This window comes from Symphalangus syndactylus, chromosome 11 (genome assembly GCF_028878055.3).
Source record: "Symphalangus syndactylus isolate Jambi chromosome 11, NHGRI_mSymSyn1-v2.1_pri, whole genome shotgun sequence".
Taxonomy (NCBI): Eukaryota; Metazoa; Chordata; class Mammalia; order Primates; family Hylobatidae; genus Symphalangus; species Symphalangus syndactylus.
The window spans coordinates 132,975,115-132,998,140 of NC_072433.2; the positions used below are offsets into that span (position 1 = coordinate 132,975,115).

Below are 23,026 nucleotides of genomic sequence, written 5' to 3' on the forward strand. Positions count from 1 at the left end.
TTTTTGTAGAGATGGGGTCTTGCTTTGTTGCCCAGGCTGGTGTTAAACTCCTGGGCTCAAACAATCCTCCTGCCTCAGTTTCACAAAGTGCTGGGAACAGGTGTGAGCCATTGCGTTGGGCCTTGTTTTTCTTTCTCTTTTTTTTAAACACAGTTTCCTAGGGTGGCTGTAAACAAATGATCATGAACTGGATAGCTTAAAACAACAGAAATTAATCCTCTTGCAGTTCTGGAGGCGGAGGCCAGAAATCAAGGTGTTGGCAGAGTTGGTTCCTTCTGAGGTTCTGAGGGCCTCTCTCCCAGACTCCAAGGGCTGCTAGCCATCTGTGGGGGGCCTCCGCGGGTGGACTCATCACTCCAGTCTCTGCCTCTGTCTTCACGTGACTGTCTCCCCTGCGTATCTGTGTCCAAATTCCCCTCCCCAAGCTTGCAATTCACCTCCTCAGTCCCACCACCACTTCCTCTGTGAAATGGATATAAAAATATGTACTTCACAGCATGGCTGGGAGAATTAGTTGAGATGATGCTTAGCAAATGCTTAGCAGGTGCTCAGGAAACAATGGCTGGCATCACTTTGAGAAGGTCTTCACCGTGGTGTTGTTTTTTGTTTTGTTTTGTTTTGAGATGGAGTCTCGCTCTGTTGCCCAGGCTGGAGTGCAGTGGCGCGATCTCAGCTCACTGCAAGCTCCACCTCCCAGGTTCATGCCATTCTACTGCCTCAGCCTCCCAAGTAGCTGGGACTAGAGGTGACCACCACGCCTGGCTAATTTTTTGTATTTTTAGGAGAGACGGGGTTTCAGCGTATTAGCCAGGATGGTCTCGATCTCCTGACCTCGTGATTTGCCTGCCTCAGCCTCCCAAAGTGCTGGGAATGCAGGCGTGAGCCACCACGCCTGGCCACCCTGGTGTTTTGAGGTAGGTGGGGATCCTTCGAAAGGCTCCATGACGTAAACAACGTAAACGCAGCTAGTGCCCGGGTGGGAAGTGTCCCATCGCACTGGAGCCGTGAGCAAGCTCCTGACACCAAATGAACACCCCTTACCTGTGTGTGTGTGTGTGTGTGCATATGTGTGTAGGGGCACATGTGTGGTATGTGGTCTGCAAGTGTGTGTATGCGTGTGGTACATTGGTGTGTATGTGGTGTGTGGCATGTGTGATGTGTGTTATGTGGTGTGTATGTGTATATATGTGTAGGTGTGTGTAGGTATGTGATATGTATGTATTTGTGTGTGGTGTGTGTATGCATTTGCAATGTGTGTATATGTGTTTGATATCTGTGTGGTATGTGATTTGTGCATAGTGTGTGTATGCATGTGCTATGTGGTGTGTATACGTGTGTGATATCTGTGTGGTGTGTATGTGTGTATATGTGTGTTGGGGTATATGTGTGATATGTGGTGTGTGTATGTGTGTGGTATGTGGTGTGTATGTGTGTATATGTGTAGGTGGTATGTGACATGTACATATGTGTGTAGATGTGTGTGTGCATGATGTGTGTAGATGTGTATTTATATGATGTGTTTATGTAAATGGCATGTGTGCTGTGTGTATGTGTATGATATATGCTGTGTATGTGTGTGTAGGTGTGTGTTGTGTATCATGTGTTTGTGTATATGCTTATATATGTGTGGCATGTTGTGTGTGGAATGTGTGTGTTATGTGTGTGGTGTGTGTGGCATGTGTGCTATGTGGTGTGTATGTGTGGTGTGTGTGACATGTGCTGTGTGTGTGGTGTATGTGTTTATGTATGTGTGTGGGTATGTGTGGTGTGTGTGGTATGTATGTGAAAGTGTGTGTTGTGTGTGCTATGTGGGGTATATATGTGTGTGGCATGTGCTGTGTGTGTGTGGTGTGTGTGTTTATGTGTGGTGTGTTATCTGTGGTGTGTGTGTGACGTGGTATGTGTGAAATGTCTAAATGTTGTGTGTGCTATGTGGTGTGTATATCCATATATGTGGTATGTGTGTGGCATATGTGTATATGTGTTTATGTGTGTTGTGTGTGTGGCATGTGGTATGTATGAAATGTATGAGTGTTGTGTGTGGTGTGTATATGTGTATGTGTGGTGTGTGTGGTGCATATGTGGTGTGTATGTGGCATGTGTGTGTGTGAAATGTGTGAATGTTGTGTGTGCTATGTGGTGTGTATATGTGTATATGTGTGTATGTGGTATGTGTGTGGCATATGTGTTTATGTGTGGTATATGTGTTGTGTGTGGTGTGTGTGCGGCATGTGGTGTGTGTGAAATGTGTGTGTGTTGTGTGTGCTATGTGGTGTGTATATGTCTATGTGTGCAATGTGCTGTGTATGTGATGTATGTGTTTATGTATGTGTGAGGTATGTGTGTGTGTAGTGTGTGTGGCATGTGGTATATGTAAAATGTGTGAGTGTTGTGTGTGCTATGTGGTGTGTATATGTGTGTGTGGTGTGTGTGGTGTGTATGTGCCATGTGCTGTGTGTGAAATTGTGTGTTGTGTGTGCTATGTGGTGTGTATATGTGTGTGGCATGTGCTGTGTATGTGTGGTGTATGTGTTTATGTGTGGTATGTGTGTTATCTGTGTGGTGTGTGTGGTATGTGTGAAATGTGTGAATGTTGTGTGTGCTATGTGGTGTGTATATGTGGTGTGTGTGACATGTGCTTTGTATGTGTGTGATGTATGTGTTTATGTATGTGTGTAGTATGTGTGGTGTGTATATGTGTGGTATGTGTGTGACATGTGCTGTGTATGTGTGATGTGTGTTTATGTATGTGGTATGTGTGGTGTGTGTCATGCATACATGTGGCATGTGCTGTATGTGTGTAGGGTGTGGTGTATGTGTGTGGTGTGTGGCATGTGGTGTGTGTGTTCTATGTGCTGTGTGTTTATATGTATGCCTGTGGTATGTGTGGTGTGTGTGGTGTGTGCATATGTATGGCATGTGCTGTGTATGTGTGTGTAGTGTCTGTGCTTGTGTTTGCAACACAGGCACCCCCACCTGAGTTTGGTGGAAGCAGCGCCTTGTAAGAGAGCAATTCTGACAGTCACCGCCACAGTGGCCGCCTTGCCTGGAGCCGGCCGAGTGGAGGCGGAGGCAGTGGCTTAACACCGGGGCTTCCGTCATGAGCGAAGCTGGTGCTGGCTGTTATCATTTGCAGATGAAACTGGGGCAGAGTGGTCACTTGCAAAGGACAGCCCGCCAGCCAGGACAGAGCCAGGGCTCAGGCTAGCAGCCTCACGGTGCCTCTCGCCAAGCCTGGCCAGGCTAAGGGTTTTGGCACCAAAAACAGGAAGGGCAGAAGTGCCAGGGGACAAAGCATTTTCATGCCTCATTTAGCCCTGGTGACATGCTTTAAAATCAATAGATCATTATCCTTACCTGGCCGAGGGGGAAATCAGGCCCTGGGGAAGGCCAGCAGATACCAGCAGGGCTAGGACTTGAACCAAGGTCTCCCGATCCCAAATCCCACTGCCCCGTCCCCTCCAGAGCGGCTGTGGGTCAAGGCTGGGTCTGGATGGCGACTCTGGCGAGGCGGGTCAAGTGGACTAGGTTCCTGAAGCCGCACAGCTGTGGCTGGTGTCCGGGATGCTGACGCCTGTTGAGACCTGCTGGTGGCTGAGGTGTCATGTCCTAATTTCGCTTGGCCCTCACAGCAGTCTTGCAAATAGAAGATTCTTCTCCTTTTACAGATGAAGAAACTGAGGCTTAGAGAAGCCACTTGCCCAGTGTAGACAGCCGAGAAGGACAGGTCCAGGTCTGCTTGATGATGAAGCCGGTGTCTTCTCTGCAGTGTGATCCTAATCACGTTAGGGGGTTTCCGAGGAAGCAGAGGATTTCGCCCTTGCATTTGAGCCACAGCAGCTCTAGTAAGTATGTGTGTGTGCATATGTAGGTTCCTGTGTTCCTATTGATACTAATATGTACAAATTGCATATTAATGTATATTAACATGTATTACTATATAATAATATATATCTGAAAGCTGGCTTCATCTTAAGACTTTGAGAGTGGTTTGGGGTTAACACTTTTTTAACCTGCTGGTCTATGTGTCGTACATATGATTCCTTGCACATTTTTGAGTCTTGGCATGCCTGCTTCTTTTCTCTTACCCAGGGATGGCTCTTCACTAGGAGGCTGGCACAGAACCATCAGAACGACCACTGGTGTAAGACACAGTAAAGCCCACCTGTGTGTTCCTGTGGAAGCTGGCCATGCCAATACACATAGACCAGAGGCTTAATTAAATTCTCAGCTCCTTGAGAGTAGGAGTCAGGGCTGAGGCTGATTAAGTTTGTCACTTTGGATTTCCAGCTCCAGATGGGTACCATGTATGCAGTTGGTGCTTATTAAATGTTTGCTGGTGGTCTTTCTGCCTTTTTTTTTTTTTGAGATGGAGTCTCGCTTTGTCACCCAGGCTGGAGTGCAGTGGTGCGATCTCAGCTCACTGCAACCTCTGCCTCCCGGGTTCAAGTGATTCTCCTGCCTCAGCCTCCCCAGTAGCTGGGAGTACAGGCGCCCACCACCACACCCAGCTAATATTTGTATTTTTAGTAGAGATGGGGTTTCGCCATGTAGGCCAGGCTGGTCTCGAACTACTGAACTCAAGTGATCCACCTGCCTCAGCCTCCCAAAGTGCTGGGATTACAGGCGTGAGCCACCATGTCTGGCATTTTTTTTTTTTTTTTTTTGAGACGGGGTCTCGCTTTTTCACCCAGGCTGGAGTGCAGTGGTGCGATCTTGGCTCACTGCAACCTCTGCCTCCCGGGTTCAAGTGATTCTCCTGCCTCAGCCTGCTGAGTAGCTGGGATTACAGGTGCCCACCACCACGCCCAGCTAATTTTTGTATTTTTAGTAGAGACGGGGTTTCACCATGTTGGCCAGATTGGTCTTGAACTCCTGACCTCAGGTGATCTGCCTCCCTTGGCCTCTCAAAGTGTTGAGATTACAGGCGTGAGCCACCATGCCCAGCCTGTTCTTCCTTCTTACATAAATTTTTACAATGCTTCTCCCAAACGGAAACATTTTCTTCTATAAAGATTATGGTACTATGTTAATTTCTCCAAAGAGTGGGCTATCTCATCTATCAATTATGGTTTGTCATGTATAACTATGGTTTTACCCAAATGCTTGTAAAGTGGAATTTTCCCAAAATATTGTTAATATTTTCTTATAACATGGCATTCATGTCAGGAAGGGAAAGACTTGAACTGGAAGAGAATTCAGCGGTCATCTAGATTAACTCTTAATTAGCAAATGAGGAAAGTAAAGTTCAACATGTCAGAGGGACTTCCAGGGGTCAACCGGCAAATCCACTTAGTAACCTGTATTTGGGAACTGGTTGCTGGTGCAGAAAATAACTGATCCGATTCACAACATCTTCAGATTCTGGATCAATTATATGCTTGGCCAAATTTTTCTGTAATAGATGTGAGAACATTTTTCAGTAACGTGTTCTGTTCACTATCCATCCAAGCTTCTGTCATTAGATAAGACTTCACCCATGTAACCTGCTACCTAGACACCCTCGGAGGGCAGGGGCTGGGTCAGTTTGCTCACAGTGACTAGTATATACATTTGTTGAATGAATGGCTGATGGAACTTGAATTGAAACACAGTATATTACTTTCTCATTTATTCCAACAGTCCACTTAGTATAGATGCTGTACTATCCTGTTTAGTTGCTTCTGGGTTTTAGTGATAAATGCCTTTGGTTGCAATTAACAGTGACATAAACATACGGAGGGTTATTTTCTCACAGAACAAGAAGTCCAGAGATGGGCAGTTGCTAATGCTGCACCAGCAATGATGCTCAGTTATGTTGGGCCAGCAGCCACAATTCTCTTGGCTTTTCCTCATGGTAGCAATATGACTGCCATAGCTCCAAGCATCGCATCCCACATTCAGTGCAAGAAAAAGGGAGTAAGGGATGAAACCAGCAGATGAGGAAAAGCAAATGCTTCTTTTTTCCCCTGAGAAACCCTCTAATAGATTTCTGCTTCAATCTAATTTGCCAATACTGTACCAATGGCCACGCATAGCTGCAAACAAAGGAGATGAGGAAGGACAGTGGGCAGGATCTGACCAAAGTGTTTGTGATTGAGCTTGCTCTCTTATGCCTCTGCCGTCACCCGCAGAGGAACATGCCCAAATTGGCCCTCTGGTCCCACGAGAAACGTGAGAAACAGTGGGATCAGAACCATCCTGGCTGAACTCAGCCCAGATCAGCAGGCCTTAGTGGACCCCAAGATGGGTAAGTCCAGAGCTGCCCAGTTGAACCCAGTCTAGATCAGCTGACCCTCAGCCTCCCCTTCCTGCAGATGTGTAAGAATTAATGAGTATTTTTTGTCAATGATTTCTTATTCAGTATGTTTGTAGCCGTGGTTAATGGACACAGAAGGCAAACTTCATTGTTTACCATGGGGTCAGTATCAGAGCATTTATTAAGGCAGACACTGGGACATAGGAAAGAGGCTCAACGCAGTGTCTCCCCTGAGGAATTTATGTCCCCAGCTGGCGAGCATGACGCATGCATGAGTAAATGAAGCCCCAGCATCATGTTGCTTTGCTGTGACATTTTTCATGTCATCATCTCCTCAACAACAGACCTACTGTGTGCCTGGCATCATGTTAGGCCTTTTACACATTTAATCCTCAACACAGCCCTGCCCCAGGTAGGGTGCGTTGGGCGGCACGCATCAGAAAATACGGCTCAAAGGGCCTAAGCCATTGTCAAGAAGTCCTGAGGTCTGAGGCTCTCCAGAGTTGGTTGACTCATTAACTCAAGGACACCACTGAGGACCCAAGCTCTTTCCGTCTATACATTCTGCCCTCCTAGCGTGTCAGCCTTAGCCTCAGCCTGGCTGTCCTCATACACTCAAGTGGCTGCAGCCATTCCAGCCAGCAGCCAGTAGCAGAAGAAAGACTATAAAGGCAAAAAAATACCTTTCCCTGAAGCCCCTCTGCAGACTCTCATTGGCCGGATTGTCTCACTTGGTCACGTAAACCACCCGGGAGAATAGAGTCACCATGGCCATCCTTGAGCAGTTAGACTGTGCCTTCTGGGGCTGGAGCCAGGCTCCCCTGAAGGCCATGGCTGTGCAAAGATTCTGAGTGCCAGAACACAATCAGAGTTCCATCTGTATATGAGGCTAGTACGGCTCAGAGAGGTTATATAACTTGTGTGAGGTCACACCTGGTAAGCTATAGTGCCGGGTTTCCAACCCGGATCTGTCTGACCCCAGATCTCCCCTAGACCTCGGCTGCTTTCCACAGGGTGGTGGGCCGGGGCTGCTGTCGTCCCGGGCTGCTGCTACCCTGCTGCTCCCACACTCTTCGTGGTCATCCTCCTGCATTACAGCCCATTTTCGATCATGTAGGTGCTCAGTAATCACTCATTTTTCAGCTGGGCAGATACGCTCACACTCCCGGATCATTGCGTGGACTCATTCCAACAATGTTGTCTGCAGGCCAGGTCTGCCAGATGAATCCCTGCCCCACTGGCAATGGATTCCGCAGCCCGTGGACACACTTTCTTCCTTCCCGTTCACATGGCTATTTCTCTGAGAACCAGCAGCAGTGCTAGGAGGAGGGAAGGAAGTTGTTGAGTCTGTCACTCATTAGCATCTCCGAGGAAGTGTGACCAGGAGGAGGCTGGAGAGGCTGTCTGTCCGTGGTTTCCTGCTGTTGAACCCACGGCTGGCCCTGACGGAGGACACCTGCGGAATAGGCACGTTGTCCACAACATTCTCAGTCCTCAGCATTCACTTGGATCTTGTGCCGTGATTATCACGCGCATGAACACTAGCCTCCGCCCCGCCTCGGCTCCAAGCAGGCTGCGCTGGAATGCTCCTCACCCTGTTGGCTTGTTAATGGTTAGCAGCTGTTAATAAGTGAGAACGTCGGAAAAGGCCAGCGCTTTGGAAACCTGGTTTCTGTACTTCCTATCTGTGTGGGCTTGGGTGTGCCTTACTCCTTCTGTGCCTTGGTTTTCTCGCTGTGTAATGGGTAATGCCTTGCAGCATTGCTGTGTGGCTCGAGGACCATGAATATTAAGGATCCAGCGCCTTGTAGGCACCCAAGAGTCGTGGACACTGATACCATTATCAGTGGACTTGGGCCAGTAAAACAGGGAGGAAGTCAAGGCTCCTAAGTGAAACCATTGAGTTGTTAGTTTGTTTGTTTTGAGATGGAGTCTCATTCTGTTGCCCAGGCTGGAGTGCAGTGGTGCAATCTCGTCTCACTGCAACCCTCCACCTCCTGGGTTCAAGCAATTCTCCTGCCTCAACCTCCCGAGTAAATGGGACTACAGGCACATGCCACCACGCCCAGCTGAATTTTGTATTTTTGGTCTAGAAGGGGTTTCACCATGTTGGTCAGGCTGGCCTTAGACTCCTGACCTCAAGTGATCCACCCTCCTCGGCCTCCCAAAGTGCTGGGATTATAGGTGTGAGCCACTGTGCCTGGCCGAAACCATTGAGTTTTATGAACTTCAGTGCCAACTTATTACAGCCCTTGGGGTGTGGCCTGGGTTGGACTCTAATGAAGAGAGTTGAATTTCCTAGTAGTCAGCTGGCATCTTAGCATACACTGAAGCAGGGGTTGACATTTTTCTATGAGGACAGGCTTCAAAGCCTTTTGAGCTTCCTTGCTTTGTCCAGGGAACTGGGAAAGAAAAATTTAAGGGATTTATGCTGCCTTCTGGGTAGGCGTGTAAGTTCCTGTTGCTGCCATAACAATAATTACCACACACTTAGTTGCTTAAAACAACACAAATTTATTCTCTTACAGTTCTGGAGGCCAGAAGTTCAAAATGAGTTCCATGAGTTTAAAACCAAGGTGTCATCAGGGCTGGTTCTTTTTTTTTATTTTCTTGAGACCGAGTCTCACTCTGTCGCCCAGGCTGCAGTGCAGTGGCATGATCTCTGCTCACTGCAAGCTCTGCCTCCTGGGTTCAAGTGATACTCCTGCCTCAGCCTCCCGAGTAGCTGGGACTACAGGTGCCCACCACCACGCCCGGCTAATTTTTTGTATTTTTAGTAGAGATGGGGTTTCACCGTGTTAGCCAGGATGGTCTTGATCTCCTGGCCTTGCGATCTGCCTGCCTTGGCCTCCCAAAGTGCTGGGATTACAGGTGTGAGCCACCACACTTGGCTAGGGCTGGTTCTTTCTGGAGGCCCAGAGGGGAATCCATTTTTCTTGTCTTTTGTAGTTTCTAGAAGCTGCCTACAGTCCTTGGCTCATGGCTCTTTCTCTATCTCCAAAGTGCATCACTCTGCCCTCTGCTTCCACAGTCACATCCCCTTCTTTTACCTTTGAACTTCTTGTCTCCCTCTTTTCTTTTCTTTTTTCTTTTTTTTTTTTTTTTTTTTTTTGAGACAGGGTTTCACTCTGTCACCCAGGCTGGAGTGCAGTGGTGTGTTCACAGCTCACTGCAGCCTTGACCTCTTGGGGCTCAAGCGATCCTCCTGCCTCCGCCTCCAAGTAGCTGGGACCACAGATGTGTACCACCATGCCTAGCTAACTTTTTAATTTTTTGTATGGACAAGATCTCCCTATGTTGCCCAGGCTGGTCTTGAACTTACTCAGTATCATGAGAACAGCATGGGGGAAACTGCCCCCATGATTCAATTACTTCCCACCAGGTCCCTCCCACAACCTGTGGGCATTATGGGATTACAATTCAAGATGAGATTTGAGTGGGGACACAAAGCCAAACCATATCATTTCACCCCTGGCCCCTCCCAAATCTCATGTCCTCACACTTCAAAACACAATCATGCACTTCCAACAGTCCCCCAAAGTCTTAACTATTCCAGCATGAACCCAAAAGTCCAAGTCCAAAGTCTCATCTGAGACAAGGCAAGTCCCTTTCACTTATGAACCTGTGAAATCAAAAGCAAGTTAGTTACTTCCTAGATACAATGGGAATACAGGCATTGGGTAAATGCACCCATTCCAAATGAGAGAAATTGGCCAAAACAAACGGGCTACAGGCCCCGTGAAAGTCCAAAATCCAATAGGGCAATCATTAAACCTTAAAGTTCCAAAATGATCTCCTTTGACTCCATGTCTCACATCCAGGTCACGCTGATGCAAGAGGTGGGCTCCCATGCCCCTCCCAGCTGCTTTTGTGGGCTGGTGTTGAGTGTCTGTGGCTTTTCCAGGTGCACAATGCAAACTGTTGGTAGATCTACCATTCTGGGGCCTGGAGGTTGGTGGCTCTCTTCTCACAGCTCCACTAGGCACTGCCCCAATGGGGACTCTGTGTGGGGGCTCCAATCCCACGTTTCCCTTCTGCATTGCCCTAGCAGAGGTTCTCCATAGCAGAGAGCTCCACCCCTGCAGCAAACTTCTGCCTGGACATCCAGGTGTTTTCATACATCCTCTGAAATCTAGGTGGAGGTTCCCAAACCTCGATTCTTTTTTTTTTTTTTTTTTTTTTAGAGATAGTCTTGCTCTGTTGGCCAGGCTGGAGTGCAGTGGCATGATCTCAGCTCACTGCAACGTCTGCCTCCCAGGCTCAAGCAATTCTCCTGCCTCAGCCTCCTGAGTAGCTGGGATTACAGGGGTGTGCCACCATGCCTGGCTAATTTTTGTATTTTTAGTAGAGATGGGGTTTCAACATGTTGGCCAGGCTGGTCTTGAACTCCTGACCTCAGGTAATCCACCCGCCTCGGCCTCCCAAAGTGCTGGCATTACAGGCGTGAGCCACCATGCCTGGCTCAAACCTTAATTCTTGACTTCTGTGCACCTGCAGGCCCAACACCACATGTAAGCTGCCAAGGTTTGGGGCTTGCACTTTCTGAAGCAATGGCCTGATCTGTATGTTGGCCCCTTTTAGCCACAGCTGAGATGCAGGGCACCAAGCCCCGAGACTGCACAGAGCAGCAAGGCCCAGGGCCTGCCCCTGGAAATCACTTTTTCCTCCTAGGCCTCCAGGCTTGTGATGGGAGGGGCTGCTGTGGAGGTCTCTGACATGCCCTGGAGACACTTTCCCCATCGTCTTGTCAATTAACATTTGGCTTCTTGTTACTTATGCAAATTTCTGCAGCTGGCTTGAATTTCTTCTCAGAAAATAGGCTTTTCTGGCCGGGCACAGTGGCTCATGCCTGTAATCCCAGCACTTTGGGAGGCTGAGGTGAGTGGATCACCTGAGGTCAGGAGTTCGAGACAAGCCTGACCAATCTGGTGAAACCCTGTCTCTACTAAAAATACAACAATTGGCCAGGCATGGTGTCAGGTGCCTGTAATCCTGGCTACTCAGGAGACTGAGGCAGGAGAATCACTTGAACCTGGGAGGTGGAGGTTGCAGTGAACCGAGATCATGCCACTGCATTCCAGCCTGGGCAACAGAGCAAGACTCTGTCACAAACAAACAAACAAAACCCCCAGAAAATAGGTTTTTCTTTTCTATCACACTGTCAGGCTGCAAATTTTCCAAACTTTTATGCTCTGCTTCCCTTTTAAACACACGTTCCAATTCCAAACCATACCTTTGTGAATACATAAAACTGAATGCTTTTAAGAGTATCCAAGTCATATCTTGAATGCTCTGCTGCTTATAAATTTTTTCCACCAGATAGCCTAAATCATCTCTCTCAAGTTCAAAGTTCCACAGATCTCTAGGACAGGGGCAAGATGCTGCCAGTCTCTTTGCTAAAGCATAGCAAGAGTCACCTTTGCTCCAGTTCCCAACAAGTTCCTCATCTCAATCTGAGACCACTTCAGCCTGGACTTCATTTATTCACATCACTGTCAGCATTTTGGTCAAAGCCATTCACCGAGTCTTTAGGAAGTTCCAAACTTTCCCACATCCTCCTGTCTTCTGAGCTCTCCAAGTCTCTAGGAAGTTCCAAACTTTCCCACATTTTCCTGTCTTCTTCTGAGTCCTCTGTTCCAACCTCTGCCAGTTACCCAGTTCCAAAGTCGCTTCTGCACTTTCAAGTATCCTTATAGCAGCACCCTACTCCCAGTACCAATTTACTGTATTAGTCTGTTCTCAGGCTGCTGTGAAGAAATACCCGAGAGTGGGTAATTTATTTTATTTATTTATTTATTTATTTATTTATTTATTTATTTATTTATTTTATGTAATTTTGAGATGGAATCTCCCTCTGTCACCCAGGCTGGAGTGCAGTGGCACGATCTCTGCTGACTACAAGCTCCACCTCCCAGGTTCATGCCATTCTCCTGCCTCAGCCTCCCGAGTAGCTGGGACTACAGGCACCCGCCACCATGCCTGGCTAATTTTTTGTATTTTTAGTAGAGACGGGGTTTCACCGTGTTAGCCAGGGTGGTCTCAATCTCCTGACCTCATGATATGCCTGCCTCAGCCTCCCAAAGTGCTGGGATTAAAGGTGTGAGCCAGCGCACCTGGCTTTTTTTTTTTTTTTTTTCTGAGACAGAGTCCTGCTTTATCACCCAGACTGGAATGCAGTGGCATGATCTCGGCTCAGTGCAACCTCTGCCTCCTGTGTTCAAGCAATTCTCCTGCCTCAGCCTCCCCAGTAGATTGTATTGCAGGTACGGGCCACCACACCTGGGTAATTTTTATATTTTTAGTAGAGACGAGGTTTCCCCCACGTTGGCCAGGCTGATCTCGAACACCTGACCTCAGGTGATCTGTCCACCTCAGCCTCCCAAAGTGCTGGGATTACAGGCATGAGCCACTGTGCCCTGCCCTTATTTATTTATTTATTTATTTATTTTTGTAGAGACAAGTTCTCACTATGTGGCCCAGATTGATCTTGAATTCCTGGCCTTAAGTAATCCTTCCACCTTAGCCTCCCAAAGTGTTGGCATTCAAGGCATGAGCCACCACACCTGGCCAAGATACATAACTTAATCATATCTGCAAAATCGCTTTTACCACGTGAGGTCACATCCACAGGTTCTGGGGATTAGGACGTGGGCATCTTTTTGGGGGCCGTGATTCAGTCTGCCATAGTGGGTACACAGCAAGCCAATGATGGGGGTAATTAAGTTAGCATTAAATGTCCCATGTGTTCTATGTTCGAGAGCAGTGATCATGCCCCTGGGGTGTGAGGTGATCCACTGAGGACCAGGAAGAAGGGATGAGATTATTGGTTAAGGTTAAGCAAGAAATCAGGTTTTATGAATATTGACTCTGAGCTGACACTGGCTCTCTGTACCCATGACAGTCTAGTCAGAAAAACGGAAAACGCACTGGTTAGTTTAGCAGAGAGAATTTAATATTGGGCATTGGTGGAACGAGGAATGGAGGACTAAAGAGGCAGAAGGCAGACCTGAGGTCACAGGCGGGGACACCCCTCAGGCTTGGTGGCACTGCGGTGGTGGCTCCTCATCTGTCACCCAAGGGAACCTTGCAGGATGAACGGGAGTGTCGCGGTGAAGTCCCATCTGCCAGTTTGTTAGCTCTTTTTTTTTTTTTTTTTTAAATGAGACAGGGTCTGGGTCTGTCAATCCAAGCTGGAGTGCGGTGGTGCGATCTCAGCTCACTGTGACCTCTGCATCCTGGCCTCAAACAATCCTCCTGCCTTGGCCTCTCAAGTAGCTGGGACCCGAGGCATGCACCACCACACCTGGCTAATTTTTATATTTTTTGTAGAGATGGGGCCTCACTATGTGGCCCAGGCTGGTCTTGAACTCCTGGGCTCAAGCAATCCGCCCATCTTGGCCTCCTAAAGTGCTGGGATTACAGGCGTGAGCCAGCACACCTGTCTGTTAGATGTTAAAATATGGCAACATACGTTGGTGAAGTATTGGTTTAGTAGAGTGGATCTGTAGCTTCTGGTACCTATCTTGTCTGGTTCTAACTAAAGTCGGTGTATGCCTTCAAAAGATTCATACAAAGGAACTGTGGAATGAAGGAAACACTAATAAGCCAGGCGGAGTAAAGAGAACGCATCAGAGCAGCTGTCTTATTCCTGGCCTGAGCTCTTTATGTGACATATCCGAAGGTAAAAACAAAGACAGCCAGCCAGTCAGCCCTGCAGAGGACAGTCACACAAACCCTAATTATCCTGAAGTCTATTCGAAGTACAGATTAGAAAATCCATCACTGTTGACCATAATCCTCACTCCAAATGCATATTTTGCCTTGAGATGTAATGGAAACCATCATAATTAGCAAGACATTAAAAAGAATATTGTTTGTTTAATCTTCTACTCAGCATTTAGAAATTCCCATTTTGGCTGGGTGCGGTGGCTCACGCCTGTAATCCCAGCACTTTGGGATGCCAAGGCCGTTGGATCACCTGAGGTCAGGAGTTCAAGACCAGCCTGGCCAACATGGTTAAACCCTGTCTCTACTAAAAATACAAAAATTGGCCAGGCATGGTGGTGTGCGCCTGTAATCCCAGCTACTCGGGAGGCTAAGGCAGGAGAATCCTGAATCTGGGAGGCGCAGTTTGCAGTGAGCCAAGATCACACCACTGTACTCCAGCCTGGGCAACACAGCAAGACTCCATCTCAAAAAAAATCCATTTTGACAGGAGTTTTATGATTATTAAAATATGAGAGCAGCAATGCATATATATAATTCATAAGTTTTAAGATGCACTTATATGGTGGGCACCTGTGGGAAAGGTTTTGCCTGTTAGGATCTATGATCTAAACACTTTGGAGACTCTTGCCCTGAAGAATTCACGTCTACGAGTTATCTAAAAACCCTGACCAGGCTGGGCGTGGTGGCTCACGCCTGTAATCCCAGCACTTTGTGAGGCCAAGGCAGGCGGATCACTTGAGGTCAGGAGTTCAGGACCAGCCTGGCCAACATGGTGAAACCGTTATCTCTACTAAAAACACAAAAATTAGCCAGGTGTGGCAGTGGGCGCCTGTAATCCCAGCTACTTGGGAGACTGAGGCAGGAGAATCGCTTGAACCCAGGAGGCAGAGCTTGCAGTGAGCAAAGATTGTGCCATTGCGCTCCAACCTGCACAACAAGAGCAAAACTCCATCTCAAAAAATAAAATAAAAAACTCAGATTAAACAATGATTATAGATGTTTTATGAAATCAATCAAGAAAGTTCATAAAGAGGATGACCACAATTTTTTTTCTGTCTGCAAGATCCGTATTTGTTGTTCTGTGCCACATTAATAATGACATAACAATTATATAATGTATATATCCGGGCCTTGATAATTGCCATTGTTTACAAGATGCTCTAGAAGTCCAAAGGGAAAACAAGCCTGAGAAAGTCCAATCGGGCTTCACAGAAAAGGTGGCATTTAAACTAGGCCTTTCTTGGAGCTGGAGAGTTCCACGTGGCTAGGGAAGCCTCACAGTCCTGGTGGAAGGTGACAGGCACGTCTTAATTAATGAAGCTTTAAATGTTTTTTCATTGGGGCCAGGCATGGCAGCTCACACCTACAATCTCGGGACTTTAGGATTACTTTTTTTTTTTTTTTTTAAAAAGCAGAGCGTCTGTAACTTTCACCAGATTCTTAAGGAGTCTGTGACCTGGGAGAGTTTTAAGAGTGGGAAAGCTGTAAGGCCATGCTCAGGCTGGATTCCAGCCATGGGATCCCTCGCATCACCTCTCTGAGCCTCAGCTTCCTCCTCTGTGCAATGGGGCAGCCTCGTGGATGTGCAGGATTGCAGTTCTGGACATGCAGAGCCTGGCATCCAGAGGAGCCCAGTGCCCGCCAACTGCAGCACCCAGCACCAGCAACCCCAGGGTTGGGGACTGACTCCATTCTTCTCCCCAGGGCTGCACCAGCTCTAGCTTCCTGGCCGCCAGTTCCCCCAGCAACTTCATTTTGTTTATTTGCAATGGCTTCTTGGGGTCTCCTGGCGAAAAGATTCTCAGCTGACTTCCAGAAAATGAACGCACTCTCCCCGTGCTCAGAGAGCTCCCAGCTGTTCTCTTGGCTGGCCGGCTCAGAAGAAATGATGTTAGGAATGTTTATCTCGGAGGAAGTGGAAGAGCTCCTTTCAGCAAAACAAGAATGAACCACAAAACGGGGTGCAGGGGGCCTTGTCAAGGCATCGTAGCGTGGCGCCATGGGAACATCCACTTCCTTTGTCCTGCCTCAGCTGACAGTGCCTCGGAGATGCCCTGAGCTACGTCAGCCCGGCTGGCATCCAAGGGGCTCCTTATTGGCTCACAAGACACGTTGCTTTTTCAGGACCAGAGAGACTTGGAGGTCCTCACCTGCACCCCCGAGCCTCTGTTTAGGCTGTGCTGTGAGGCTGGCTCTCTGTGGTCAGCATCTCAGCCTCCCTGCCTGGCCAGCAAAGGGGTGACATTTTCCTTGGGTGCCCTCTTGCAACAATGTGTTAAATTCTCAAAAAGCTGCAAACCCTTAGGGTGAAGTTTGTGTCTAGAATATAACGGTTAAGGGCCTCTGTTCCGGAGTCGGAATGACCAGGGTTTGGGTCCCAGCTCCATTGCTGCCTGAGCCTCCGTTTCCCAGTGTGTGGAACAGCTGGTAACCAGCATTCCTACTCCCATGGGTGTTGGAGACTTGAATGACTTCGTCATTACAAAGCGTTCAGCACAGGTTAAGTGCTGATAGGCGGAAAGGAGATAATCAGTGGTAGCGATTATTATTTTAGTTGTCTGCTTATAAAATCAGAAAATCGGAATTAGAAAAATACAAAGAAGAAAACCAAAAGTGCATGTAGCCCCACGGCCCGGCGATCCGCACCGCTGGCCTTTTGTTAGCTATCGTTCCTGTTTTTTTTTTCCTGTGGGTGTGTATGCGTGTGTATTTCATAGGATCTGGTCATTGTTGAATGAGGATAGTTTATGTATGTATAGACATGTTAGTTTTTTCTTAATACCAGGCATAATATGTCTTAACCCACTTTTTTAAAACTTAAAAATATATGGAGAACACATTCTCCAAATCATTACATTTTACCATATTGCATATTTTTTCACTTTGTAATGTTTCAAAGTAAGGATGTGTTTTAGAATCAATGTCAAAAGCAATGTGCCAGCTATTTCTTCTCTTTTTCCCCCCTAAAATGGGGGTTATGATAACACTGATAATACAAATAACAAATGATGGCTTCTCAGATTCAAAGAAACACAGCAGCCTAAAAGATCCTTCTTAAATTCCGCAAAGGATTCTTCAGTGCCATTGTTGTCATTAACTCAATTGACCTCTATTTTTGGACGATTTGGCTCCTTCTGTTTTTTTTCACTATTACCCACCCCGCCGCCCAATAGAAAGTCTGCAGGAAACGCAATTCGATGGGTCGATGGGTCCTGAGGGATGGAGGCGGGGTGGAAGGTGGAGGGACCTGAGAATTTCTGTCAAGGTCATGGCCAGCCTGTGCTGACCTTGTAGGGAGAAAGATGGGGGATAAGTACCCCAGCCTCCCTCCCCGATCTCCCTCACATCTCGTGCCAGGGCTCCCCCAAGGGGAAGCAGAGAGGGTGAGGAAGGGCGAGGGTAGGGTTCTCAGGCCAGCCCCTGGGCAGGGAGAGAGTGACCCTGGTTGGGCAGCCCTGTGGCCCAGCACCCCACCCCCGTGGAGCAGAGATGCCGGCTTTAGATGGGGGGACTTACAACACGGGCTTTCCCTTCCCCAGTGGAACAGAAGGTGCCGGCGAGAGGCCCTCCTCATCAGCGCCAGGGACAGATTGCTCAAGAATCTGTGTGCTCCAAGGCACAAGAGGGGTGCTGTCTCCTTTTCTGGAGTTCCGTCTCATGCCTACGTTTTGGGCAGGATGCTATTTTTAAGTGACTGGCACCGTGGATCAGTACACTTGGAGGGAGGAGAGGGGATGCCACACATAGCAGGGGTGGGTGCTGCGAGCAGGGGTGGGGAGAGGAAAGGGGGATGCGTTCGAGCCACTCTGACAATGAGGCTGAGGGCTGGCTGGCTGTCACACCCACGGCCGACATTAATCACATCCTGCCTGGCACTCCCCAGCAGCTCTGACACATGTGGCCGCACCCCACTTCTGGAAAGCTCCCCGCTCAGGCTCTGCAGAGCACTTCTCGCGACACTTTCCATGCTGGATCTGTGCCGCCAGCATGGATTCCTTCAGCCTGGCTCCGGCCTGGGGTGGGCTCTGAGCCGCCATGGGACTGAGGCAGAACACGCTGTGCAATGCAAGGCTGAGCACGCTGGGCCCCTTCGGGATGCTGGCCGTTACATGGGCGGTGGGACGGGTGGGGTGACACGGAACACGCCTCAGTTGCTCCTCCAGCTAGGGTTTTGGGGTTGCAAGCAACAGAACCTGGCTCTTGCTAACCGTGGTGGGGCTGGAGGCAAGGGTTTACCAGCAGGACCTGAGCTAGCTACAGAGTGGAGAGGTAAGATGAGAGGCAGCCCACAGGAAGGCCGGAGTGGAACAGCGTTGGGGGCCTGAAAGATGGGGACTAACAAGCAGCCTCTGGTTGGGAGGTTCTGCCGGGATCAATTTGCTCCATGCTACAGAGGGGACTTGCTCAGGGCCACGTGGCTGATTGGAGGCACGGACAATCTCCGAACTCAGACCTCTGACGGATGCCGTCCTCTGACCAGTCTAAAGCTATCGGGGTCCTCCCAGCTCAGGGACGCTGTTCTCACAGGAATGCCTAATGGGGCTTCCTCCCTGCCCATCCCAACCCCTGAGGACACACATTGCTTATTTTGGATTACACCGGGCAGCCTGTGCCCCGGGCAGAGGGAGGGAGAGCTTGGGAAGGACTGGGGAGTGTGACTCATTTCTGTCTACCCAGCCAAGCACCAAAGGCGATGCTGGCAAGTGGGAGACGGTCCACAGCCACTCACCAGCAGCCAGAAGCCAGGCTGAGGACACCCAGGCCTCAGCTTACACAGAGGCCACCAAAGAATGGCCCGGCAGGACGCCAAACCTCATTTATCTGAGCGGAGCAAGGCCGCCTGGTCAGTGTCCACTCCACACCCAGGCCCTCCTCTCTTTGCTGCGGCCACAGCAGACACGCCAGCTGCCCCATCGCCACACAACGCCAAGCCTCTGTCCGCCTCTCCCTGAACGCCCTTCCCCCGTGTCCCTCCTGTCTCCGTGAACGTGGCATGAAAGAATTCACACTCTGCAGTCAGAAATCCAATGCCTGGTGTCACAACTTCCCAGCTGTAGATCTTGGGCGAGTTGCATCCCTTCTCTCTGCCTCAGTTTCCTCCTTTGTAGCATGGGGATAAGACCTTCTTTGCAGGGTTTAACAGCCAGGAATCAGGCGTGCAAAAGCAGAGGCGTGGTTCATCACAGGGGCCTGGTGTGGCGGCTGTCCCCCTCCTAATAGCCACATTCCCTGGACCCAGCCGGAAGGAATGTGCCAGCCCCCGGTTTGCTCTCCCTCTTCCCGTCTCAGTGATCCAGGCCATAAAAATGGCTCCTCCCAGATGCCGTAAGATGGAAGCTGCATTGCCCTCGTGGCAGGAAGGGGACATTTGGGCTACTTCAAACCAAACCAAACAAAAATCTCACTGTCATCAGTTCTTTCCTTCTAAAGGGAGAGGCACATTTCATCTTGGGGATGCTGGCCTGGGGATTCCAGCTAGCCAAGAGCAGAGGAAACATCGTTTCCAAGCACCAGCTAGTGCTCTGTGCTGCTAAAAGTCCCAGAGTATCCTGTCCTGGCTCAGTTGAGCCCCTTAGTGAGCTCAGGACTCTTTTGGCTGCCAATGACAGAAATTCAACCTGAATCACTTACAGCAAAAATAATATATATTATATATTATAAAATATATATATATTTTGAGATGGAGTTTCACTCTTGTTGCCCAGGCTGGAGTGCAATGGTGCAATCTCTGCTCACTGCAACCTCTGCCTCCCAGGTTCAAGGGATTCTCCTGCCTCATCCTCCCAAGCAGCTGGGATTACAGGCGCCCGCCACCACGCCTGGCTAATTTTTTGTATTTGTAGTAGATACAGGGTTTCACCATGTTAGCCAGGCTGGTCTTGAACTCCTGACCTCAGGTGATCCACCTACCTCAGCCTCCCAAAGTGCTGGGATTACAGGTGTGACCCACCGTGCCCGGCTGAGCAAAAATAGTATCAATAGCTCACTTAACTGGAAAAAAGCCCCTGCAGGTGAGTCTAAACTTCAGGCGCAACTGGATCCAGGGACTCAAACGATATCTCCCCTTCTCTCGGCTTTGCTTTCCTCTCTGTGGTGATGTCACTTTCTAGATATCTTCATCCACTTGAGCAAGGATGATAGTAGCTCCAGGCTCTGTGGCAGGTTGTGTATTCTAAATTTGGCCACACCAACATATGTCCCATCCACGTGTCGTTTGTAACCGTCTCAACCAATGGAAAATGTTGGAAGCGACATTCTATGACTTCTGAGGCTGGGTCCTGAAAGGCAATCCAGTTTTGCTGACATCCCTCTCTTTGGGGACACTTAGCCCTTGGAAGCCAGCACCATACTGTGCCTTGTCCTGACCCCCAGAGTCCATAAGCTTAATCAATACTTGTTTTATGCCACTACGTTTTGGGGTAATTTGCGATGTGCCCTGCAATAGCTTTCGTGATCCCCATAGGTCAGAATTGAGGAAATAGACCTTCATCCCTCCAACACCATTGGCCAATTCTTAGTAAAGATTCAGATCAATCCAGCCTGCATGCAGGTCACGTCCCTAAATCAGTGACTGTAGCCAGAGGGATGGGGAACTCTGGCTGGCTAGGCTGCACCGTTGAGCATCCTCTGGCTTAATGAAGAGCAGGGACAAGGAGCACTGACCTTGTCAGGACCACAGGGAGTTGGCTGGGGGTGGCCATTGAGGAGAGGCAGAAGCCAGTATCAGATGGACAGGGAGAGATGGCAGCCAAAGTCCATTGTCGTATAAAGGCAGGAGCTGACTCTTGCTGCCCTGCCTCTCAAGAAAACGTTTTATTTCTTAAGGGGAAGGTGATGGAGGTTTTGGAAGGGGAACTTAGAAAAATAAGAATACAAAAATTAGCCGAGTGTGGTGTCATGTGCCTGTAGTCCCAGCTACTCAGGAGGCTGAGGCAGGAGGATCACTTGAGGCCAGGAGATCAAGGCTGCAATGAGCCTCGATTGCACCACTAAAACTCAAGCCTGGTCAACAAAGCAAGACCCTTTCTAAAAATAAACATGGCCAGGTGCAGTGGCTCATGCCCATAATCCCAGGACTCTGGGAGGCCAAAGTGGGCAGATCACTTGAGGCCGGAAGTTGGAGACCAGACTGGCCAACATGGTGAAACCTCGTTTCTACTGAAAATACAAAAACTTACCTGTGTGTGGTGATGCATACCTGTAAAACCAGCTGCTTGGGAGGCTGAGGCAGGAGAATCGCTTGAACCCAAGAGGCAGAGGTTGCAGTGAGCCAAGATCATGCCACTGCACTCCAGCTTGGGCAACAGAGTGAGACTCTGTTTCAAAAAATAAGATAAACAAAAGAAAAAAGAAAAAGAAAAACAAGAGTAATACTGCTTTTCCTACCATACATGGATAGGATTTGAAGAAAGCAGGAGAATGACAATCTAGCCGAGCAACTCGTGCCAGAGTCAGCCATGTTTTATGAGGAACTAACATTTACCCAGGGCCCGTGCTGTGCCCAGCCCCGCATTAGGTGTTTTCTGTTCATTCTCATTTAATGAGCCTGCAGCTCTTGGAGGGCCAGGACCGCGCCTCTAGGGCAGCATTGAGTGTGTTCATCAGGACACGTTCTGGCTGCTAGAAAAAAGGCCAAAATGACAGTGGCTTAAACAAGATAGAAGCTTGTTTCTTTCTCATGAAACAGCCCCAGATTGAGCCTAGCAACTTTGGGTGCACTTTGGTATTTGGCTGGCTGGTCTGCCAACCTAATATGTGGTTTCCATCTTAAGATCTGAGATGGGGCTGCTTCAGCTCTGGCCAGCACGTACACATTCCATCCAGGCAAGGAGGCAAGAGGAAATGAGAGCAAGCCCCAGAGCTTTATTCGTGTATTCCACTTACATCTCACTGGCCAGAACTGTGTCACGTGGCCGTGTTGATCCAGAACCCAAGAGAGGCTTCTCGGATCTTTCACAGGAAAGAATTCAAAGTGAGTCTCAGAATGCAGTGAGAAGAAATGGCTTATTGAACACTACTCAGTGACAGCCCAGAAAGCCCAGAAAGTTACAGCCCAGAAAGAAAGTTATACCCTCAGAAAGCAAGAGGAGGAGTGCCTCATCATCGTTTTAAATTCCTCTTACTAAGAGGCCTTATCTATGGAAAAGCTAAGCTGTGTCTATTGCATGCGGATGGGCTCACAGCATGACAACGTTTCTTACTTTCCTGATTTAAAGAAAACTATCAGGCTGGGCGCGGTGTCTCACGCTTGTAATCCTAGCACTTCGGGATGCCGAGGCGGGCATATCACGAGGTCAGGAGATCGAGACCACGGTGAAACCCCGTCTCTACTAAAAATACAAAAAATTAGCCAGGCATGGTGGCAGGCACCTGTAGTCCCAGCTACTCGGAGAGGCTGAGGCAGGAGAATGGCGTGAACCCGGGAGGCGGAGCTTGCAGTGAGCCGAGATGGCACCACTGCACTCCAGCCTGGGCGACAGAGCGAGACTCTGTCTCAAAAAAAAAAAAAAGAAAACTGTCCTTGGCACTTAGCGCATAAATACATCCCAGCACGACTATCATGATCCTGAAAGCATGCACTGTTATGGGTATTGGGACATCTGGACATTCCGTTGTCAGTGGAGTGTGTTCTTGCAGGTATCATCAGGCTGTTTCCTCAACTGTAAACATCTTATGACCATGGAGTGTGACCAGCCAGGAATGTGTCTTGCTAATTTTAAGATAGAGGTGAGGTTTTTTGTTTGTTTTTGTTTTTGTTTTTGAGACAGAGTTTTGCTCTTGTTGCCCAGGCCAGAGTGCAATGGCGTGATCTCAGCTCACTGTAACCTCTGCCTCCCAGGTTCAAGCGATTCTCCTGCCACAGCCTCCCGAGTAGCTGGGTTTACAGGTGCCTGCCATTACACCTGGCCGTTTTTTTTTTTTTGTTTTTTTTTTTGTATTTTTAGTAAAGACAGGGTTTCACTATGTGGGTCAGGCTGATCTCGAACTCCTGCCATCAGGTGATCCCCCTGCTGCGGCCTCCCAAAGTGCTGGGATTACAGGTGTGAGCCACTGCACTCC

At 48.7% G+C, this 23,026-nt stretch overlaps 1 protein-coding gene across 1 annotated transcript in view; it reads left to right on the forward strand.

The window, feature by feature from the left end:
• Positions 1–896: 896 nt before the first annotated feature.
• Positions 897–23,026, forward strand: part of LOC129492717 (uncharacterized) — a 56,589-nt gene continuing 34,459 nt past the window's right edge. The window contains exon 1 of the mRNA XM_063612596.1: positions 897–914. The gene's annotated coding sequence lies outside the window, so the exon portion shown is untranslated. The remainder of the gene's footprint in view (positions 915–23,026) is intronic.